The sequence below is a fragment of the Nyctereutes procyonoides genome, unplaced genomic scaffold (genome assembly GCF_905146905.1).
Source record: "Nyctereutes procyonoides isolate TBG_1078 unplaced genomic scaffold, NYPRO_anot_genome, whole genome shotgun sequence".
NCBI classification, from domain to species: Eukaryota; Metazoa; Chordata; class Mammalia; order Carnivora; family Canidae; genus Nyctereutes; species Nyctereutes procyonoides.
The window spans coordinates 5,395,545-5,404,104 of NW_026575124.1; positions in this window are offsets into that span (position 1 = coordinate 5,395,545).

Genomic DNA, 8,560 nt, shown 5'->3' on the forward strand with positions numbered 1-8,560 from the left:
TAACCGACTGAGCCGCCCAGGTGCCCCCGGACTATATACATTTAAAACAAGTAAATTATATGGTGTATAAATTGTATCTCAATAAAGCTATTAAAAAAATCTTTTCAGGGATCCCTGGGTGGCGCAGCGGTTTAGCGCCTGCCTTTGGCCCAGGGCGTGATCCTGGAGACCCGGGATCGAATCCCACGTCGGGCTCCCGGTGCATGGAGCCTGCTTCTCCCTCTGCCTATGTCTCTGCCTCTCTCTCTCTCTCTGTGTGTGTGTGACTATCATAAAAAATAAAAAAAAAATAAAAAAAAATAAAAAAAATCTTTTCAGATAGTAATGGTGAAATCTCATGAAACAACCAGCGTTAGGGTGCATTTTGGAAACTTAAAGTAATAAATATGGAGGATGTGCAGTAAATAATATAATCTAGGATTCAAAATGTGTGCTAAAGGTGCAAAAGGCACTAAGATTTCAGGCAATAGGTGGTATAATTCTGACAGGAATTGTAGTTTTCTTTCTGCCCACTTAATTATTTAATCAATTTAACCAAGCTGGCCAATTTTTTTTTCACGAAGACAAATCATCAAGGAAATAAAAGAATCCAGGTGATCCAGTTGAATCATATCAGCTGGATGATGGATAATAAATAGACCAATATTTATTACTAAGAGGCAGAGATCTTATCTATAGAATGGCCTTACCTGGATATCTAGATTTATGATTATTTACATTAAATAAACCCAGAATCTATAGATTTATGAACATAGGTTTCTGGGAAATGACTATGCAAACTATATATATCATTTGATCATTTCACATATAAATTTTTTTTAATCTTGTGCCAACTCTTTGAAGTCGTGAATTTTTAAAATGAGGAAATGCAAGTAGAGACAGCGACTAAATGGACATATGGGAGTAAGGGTGTTATGGTCTAAATGTTTGTGTTTCACCAAAAATTTGTATGTTGAAACATCACTGCCAAGATGATGGTTGGTGTTAGGCCGGGTTTTTGGGAGGTGCTAGCTCAAGAGGGCATGAGCCCTCATGTATGGAATTAGTGCTCTTACTAGAGGGACCCCAGAGAAATCTCTCACCTTGTCTACCATGTGAAGACACAGCAAGAGGTCAGCAGTGGGCGACCCAGAAGACGGTCTACACCAGAACGCTACAACCGTGTGAGCATCCTGATCTTGGATTTCCAGCCTCCAGAAGTCTGAAAGAATAAATGTTTGTTGCTTATAAGCTACCGAGTCTACGGTATTTTGTTATAGCAGCCCGAATGGACTAAGACAAAGGGTAAAAGACTGTATCTGAATTAAACCGATCGATATCTATGGAGAAATTTGCCGACATTACTTTTTACTGTTTCATTGCCTGGGTGTGTCTTTACATCTTCACAAAAAATTTGAATTGAACAGAGTGGAGCTGAAAAATTGATTCCCCTCCTTCTTCCAAGGAAAGCTGTCTTTGTTGTATATTTCAGGAAAATTTGGTACATCCTGCGGATACTTCCTTTTTAAAATTTCATCCAGCTTAGGCTTTGATCCAGAGTTGTAGAGAGCAAATTCTTTTGGATAAGAGTTGATCTTCACACCAGTACTGTACTCCAGGAACTCGAACCCCAGGTCCCTTTGCGTTAGGCAGGTTTTAGTCCCATTACAGATATCAAATAGGGAGTCACATTCTGCAACCTCCTACGGAACTCTACAAACACTATCATTTTTTTTATTCTATAGGTTTATTGGGATGAAAAGGCCAAAATACTTGTTTATATCTGGGTGTGTAACTAACCCTAAATCATTCACTTGCACAGATTGGCTTTTGGTTCTACTTAGCTATCATGTGCCCTGTTTCAAGCCATGGATTGCCTCCTTATCCCTCGACCTCTCCTGCTGACAATGGTTTATCTGCTTTCACATAAAGAATAATCACTAGCAAGGTGAAAATTGGAGTATTTTTCTTATAAAAATCTTTATTTTTTCATAGGGGAATGGAGGGAAAAGTAAAATAAGATGAAATCAGAGAGGGAGACAAACCATAAGAGACTCTTAACTATAGGAAACAAACCGGGTTGCTGCTGGAGGGGAGGTTGGTGGGGGATGGGATAAGTGGGTGTTGGGCATCAAGGAGGGCATGTGATGTAACGAGCATTGGGTGTTACACGCAAGTGATGAATTATTGAACTCTACCTCTGAGACTAATAATACACTATACGTTAATTGATTGAATTTAAATAAAATAAAAATGAAAAAAAAATCTCTATTTTTCCATATGTGGAAAGGAGGAAGCAGAGAGAAGAGCAACAGGGCTGCATTTTGGAAACTTACAGTAATAAACACAGAGCCTATGCAGTAAATGATAGAATCTGGGTTATAAAATGAATGCTAAGGACATAGAAGAAACTCGGTACATGGGTCTATAGACGATTTCATCCTCCAACAATTTCTTTTTCTCTGGCTGCTTTTGGATTCATCCATTCGACAATGCTAAATTGGCCAACTGTGATGTGCCTGCTACTATAAACACTCTGGGTGAGTTCAGTGTCCTGATAACGAACTCCGTGATGCCGTGTCCTGGAGGTAGGATTGGACCCCCGTAGGCTCTACACTAAAGAGGATTACAATCCCTCTTTGTGTTGGGTGCTGAACTCCACCTCGGTTACTTCATACTCAGTGTGTTTTAGAAGATTATCACCCCGGGGTTTGCTATCAGAATGGACTGTGGTTGAACAGACATGAATGGAAGCCGAAGGAATAATAATCTGCGGGAATGTTTCTAAGGGAAGAGAACGCACATTACTTCTCGGAGCAAGTGATGGGAGAGGATGATTACACGTTATATGTGAAAGTGGATTGGAAATGGTTAGGAAGAGGTTAAAGGAGTTGGCTTGCAGTTAGTTTACTATCCCCCCCCCCCATTCCCAAGGAGACATCCATTAGAAAGGAGAAGGCAGCGGTATACCCAGTGTATCTTACTGTCTAATGGACAAATCGAAGAATAATAATTCCTAAGAGGAACAGTCCATCTATTGAATGGCTTTAGTTGGCTAACCCAGATTGAGGGGCGCACATATAGATAAACCCGTAATCTATAGATTTGGGGAATGGATCCCTGGGGAACGCCAAGCAAACCATACCTGTCGGTGGAGTATAAAATGCAGCTGTTTCAAAACTTCAACACCGCTCAGTCTGTGGGGTTACTCAGCTAAACCCTTCTCTGTGATTCCTCTATTATTTGGGGGTCCAAGACTTTTGTTTCCTTGGTGGAATGTCCAAGCTATCTTTCTACCTGCCCGGCCCTCTTGATTGCCCATACCTACTGAAATATTAGAAAAATTGAACACTGAGCAATATCTCTGAATTAGGAGAGTCTGATTAACTGAGTGCATGCACTGGTTCAGTTTGGTGTAATTGGCAGGATTTACTTTCAGACTTGTGAATTATATCTCACTGGTTAGCAGATTTCTAGCAGGCATAAATCGGGGACTGGAAAGTATATGATAAACATACGATTCCAGAATGCTTGCTTATCCACCTTTACTACAAAGTGGCAAAAGTTTGAAGAAGATCAATGATGCTAAAGTTTACCAGTGGTATTTGAGGAAATAGTTTTAGTTTGATATGGATTTTTGGCGAGGGGATAGAACCCCCAAATTCTGCCAATAGCCAGTGAGCTTCAAAGTGGATACTGAGCTCCAGGCGGGGACTGTATCTCTAATATCTCGATTCCAGCGTAATTCGACCTTGGGCGGAGACTATTCACATCGAGCCTAGACTTCCCACCTACAGAAACTGTGAGATGTGAAACTTCTGTTGCTGTATTCCACTAAGTTTGTTACTCAGCCGTAGAAAACTAATTTTAGATACTGCTGAGTGGAAGAGATTTGGGGTTGACGACTGCTCTCCAATGGGATGCTTACTTTTGGCCCCTAAGCTGCCCCAGCGGGTGCGCATTGGGAGGAGGCCATTGAGAGGATGTGATCACCAGTAGACCCCAGAGCTGGACCTCAATGACTGTGGTGTTCTAGAAATGTCGTGAATAGCAAGTCTACTAAATTTGTGCTTAAATAGAAAAATTGTATATCAACTGAATACAAGTCTAAGCTGAATCTGAAAAAAATTGAGTCACAGTCCCTCAATTCATTTCCAGAGTTGAAGGGGTTTATGGACCCTCAAACCCCTTAAATGAATGTAGCATGAGTGTAACTCCTGGTACACTACTGAACATTGAAACTGTTGATCTTTTTTTCCAGCCGTTCCTCAAAAGAGCACAGCCTTTTACCAGGGAAATTGCACACCAAGGAGAAGCAGGCTCTGAGCTGACATGGATCCTGGGAGACTGTTCCTTGTCACTGCGACCTACTAGTTGGAGTAGAGGCTCATGGGGGTCGGAGTATTTCTGAGTATTTATTTTATTTATTTATTTATTTATTTATTTATTTATTTATTATTTCTGAGTCTTTAACTCAGGTCATTGGGTCCCTGAAGCCATTCTCCAGTTTCAGAATAAATGCTGAGTGTAGCTGTGTGAGCAGGTGGCAAAACCCCAGTGGCGTCTGAAATACCAGTGGCAGGAAGGGATCCTTTCGGGAGGTTTTCTCGGGCCTCCCTATGTGGGTCACAGCACAGGCCTTAAGATCTTGGAGCAAGACCCCGCCAGCCTCTCTAGATAATTACTCTCCTTTAGGGAAACAACTCTTGGACTGCTAAGGGTCTAAGTGGAGACCGAGCGCAACCGCTGACCATCAAGCTGCTTTACGACCTAATGGACAGGATTAGGTCCGAGCAGGCGCCGAGTTCACAGGGAATCTACATGAAGTGGCTCCAATGCCCAGAGTCGCCCTCTCCCTTCCAGTCCGGGCCTATGGCTTCGAAAGGGTTCCCTACATTCAGATGTCAGGAGAAGAGAAGACCCGGGTCTGGCTTATAGGTGGAGCATCCTGCATGATGTTCAGGCACCGTCCAAAGGTGAATGGCGGCCACACCACAGCCCCTCTCCGGGGCATCCTCGAAGGAGGGTGGCAAAGGGGAATCAGTGTGCCAGTTGCTCACTTTCCTCGGAATGAGAAATGTCCAGCTGTACCATTATTTATCAATTTGAGAGCTACGGCCAGTATGTGGCTGAATGGTCAGGGACTGGGAAGGGGAGGACTGGGTGGTTAGCGACCAAGGTGTCCGGGGCGGTGTGTGCACAGACCTCTATGGAGGAGCGTCAGCGGCCGCCCGGCCTGGCGAAGGCCCTCGGGGTGCCCGGCCCCCTGCCACGGTGCCCGGAGGAGCCCACGGGGAGGTGGGCGAGGCTGTCCGCACAGCCTGCTCCTGCAGAAGTGGAAGGGAAGCCAAAGAAGGTGGCAGGAAAGGATAAGTCTTCGGGCAAAAAAGTGCAAAGCAAGGGGAAGAGGGGAGCAAGGGGCAAACAGGCTGAAGTGGCCAACCAAGAAACGAAGAAGCCTTACCCACGAAGACGGAGAAAGCAAGGACGGGGAGAGTCCAGCCTCTGTTGAGCAGGAGAGGAAGAGGCCAAGTCTGACCAGCGCCATGTACCGTGTCTTACCAGTGGTCCCTGTCTCCCTTCGTGTACAATCCAGGGGAATATTTTTATCAGCTATTTTGTAAACGCAAGACTTTTTTTTTATAAATTTATTTTTTATTGGTGTTCAATTTGCCAACATACAGAATAACACCCAGTGCTCATCCCGTCAAGTGCCCCCCTCAGTGCCCGTCACCCAGTCCCCCCAACCCCCGCCCTCCTCCCCTTCCACCACCCCTAGCTCGTTTCCCAGAGTTAGGAGTCTTTATGTTCTGTCTCCCTTTCTGATATTTCCCACTTATTTTTTCTCATTTCTCCTTTATTCCCTTTCTCTATTTTTTATGTTCCCCAAATGAATGAGACCATATAATTAAACGCAAGTCTTTTAGTAGCTCTAGAAACATTTTTAAGAAGGAGGGAATTCCACCTCATCCCATTTTTTTTTTAAGTGTAAATGCTTTTTTTTTTTTTTTAAAGGGGTGAGATCATTTGCTGGCTGTTTTTTTTTTTTTTTTTTGCTACAACCAGAAAATAGTGGGACATTGAATGTGGGAGGCTTTGATTGTCTTGGGTGTCAGCTCAACATTCCATAGACGGGGTAGTTTTTCCATCCTATAATACCAAGCATACTAAACAGCAATTTGGAGTCAGTTGTGCATTTAATATCTCTCGAACATTTTAAATTTCTTCTATTCCCATGTTGTTTTTGGTAGAATTGTTTCCTAAAGAAAAACACTCCTAGATCTTGGCTCTCCTTGTCAGAATTCCTGTGCACTCTGCAACATCTTGGTTGTGGTAGCCCAGTTTTCCTAGTAACTGTTGATGTGCTGTGCAAGATTGAAAATTTGAATGTGTAGTGTATATGATACTAAATTGTGAATTAATGGGGCTTAAAAATGTAACAGTGTAACAACATTTGAAGATATTGGTACTTGATATACTGTTAAAGGAAAATTTGCCTCCAAATTCTAAGCTGGAAGGTCACTGGAATAACTTTTATTTTTTAATTTATTTTTTATTTTATTTATTTATTTATTTATTTATTATTATTATTTATTTATTTATTTATTTATTTATTTTACTGGAATACCTTTTAGAAAAGAATCACAACTACATGTTTTTTTAGATTTTTGGTACGTACGTTAGGAATTGCGTACAAATTGAAACGTCTGTACTGATCCTCAGAACAACCAATAAAAACTCAATTAGGAAAGAAAAAAAAAGAGCTCTATGAATAGGAAAAATATGTGAAGATATTTGTGTCCCATGTGAATGCTCATTGTTAGGGTGACCTCGGCAGAAGGCTTCTTTTTTTCATTAAAGATTTTATTTACTTATTTGATAGAGAGAGAGCACAAGCAAGGGGAATAGTAGGCAGAGGGAGAGGGAGAAGTGGGCTCTCTGCTCAGCAGGAAGCCTCATGTGGGACTTGCTCTCAGGACCCTGGGACCATGACCCCCGCCAAAGCAGACAGACACTTACCTGACTGAGCCGCCCAGGTGTCCCAGACGACGGTTTCTCTAATGGACTTCGACTCATCGAGGCCCGTCTAGCTATGGCTACTGCTGAGAGTCCAGGCATCCCTGGTCTACTAGACTCAGAAGCCTAGGTCACAGCAACTCTAGGCAACCCTTCTAAATTCCCTAAGGGAGCCCTTTATAACCTATGGGCATAGCAGGTAAAACAAGCCCAACTAGATGTGTTTATTGATAATATATTTCTAAAACAATTGCCGGTGCTGGTGGCAGCCCTTCTGGTTCTGTTTTTGCTATTCTAGCTATGAATGTCCTTGCTACCTGCATGCCTGTCGGAATAATCCCAAATTCCCAGCCTATCTCATGGGAACCACCACAAGGGAACCTATCCAACTGCCTTTTTCAGTGAAAATAGTTAAGTACGCCACGATATCAGCTAAGTCAAGGCACAGAGGGCCTTCATTGCTATGCTAGGGGGGTCCCCAGACCCACCATCTCACCCTTTAATAGACTTTTCTGGCTTGTGTTAAAACAGGCTGCCAATGAATTGAGATTTACAATCGATGATCAAAACTTAAGTGCACAGGTTATTGCCATTAAGGTTCCTGATATTATAAAGATGATAGATGCCATCTGAAAGCCTCAGGACGCCTACTTTGCTGTTCTAGATCCAGCCAACGTGCTTTACTCGGCCCTGATAACTGAAGACTCACAACCTTAATCTGATTTTAGTCTTGAGGGCCCCCAGAGGGCCCCTCTGCTTCTGTGCATCTGTGCAATTAAATAGTTTATATGCTCCCAACATTTAACAGTTGGACAGACATAAGATAGTGGCTAAAACTTTCCTGTTTGAAAAGGGAGAAAATATGGGACGCCCGGGTGGCTCAGTGGGGCCTGACCCTGGAGACCTAGGGTCGAGTCCCACGTCGGGCTCCCTGCATGGAGCCTGTTTCTCCCTCTGCCTGTGTCTCTGCCTCTCTCTCTCTCTCTGTCTCTCATGAATAAATAAATAAATAAATAAATAAATAAATAAATAAATAAATAAATATCTTTAAAAAAATAAAAAGGGAGAAAATATGGGACACTCAGGTGGCTCAGCAGTTGGGCGCCTGCCTTTGGCTCAGGGCGTGATCCCGGGGTCCCTCAGTCCCTGCATGGAGCCTGCTTCTCCCTCTGCCCGTGTCTCTGCCTCTCTCTCTCTACCTGTGTGTGTGTCTGTCATGAATAAATAAATAAAATCTTAAAAAAAATAAAAATAAAAAGGAAGAAAATAGAGGATAAAAAGGAGTCACTGGTCAGGAAGAGTTTTGAAACCTGTTAGGTTTCTAGGCACGGGGACCATGCTCCCTGGTACTCGTTTGGGTTCCGCTGAGTCAAACTTTGCTTTGTATGAAAGGCGGTGGCACGTGCCTCGCTGCTTAGTTTCACCACCTGCTCCCTGGTCTGTGGAAGCTGGGCTGCCTTTCTTTTTTACGCTCTTTCTCTTTCTAAGCTGGGAATGTTTCTGTTAACACAAATCTGTGGTGACCTCGTAGGCCCGTGTGGATGTCGTGATGACCCGCCTCACT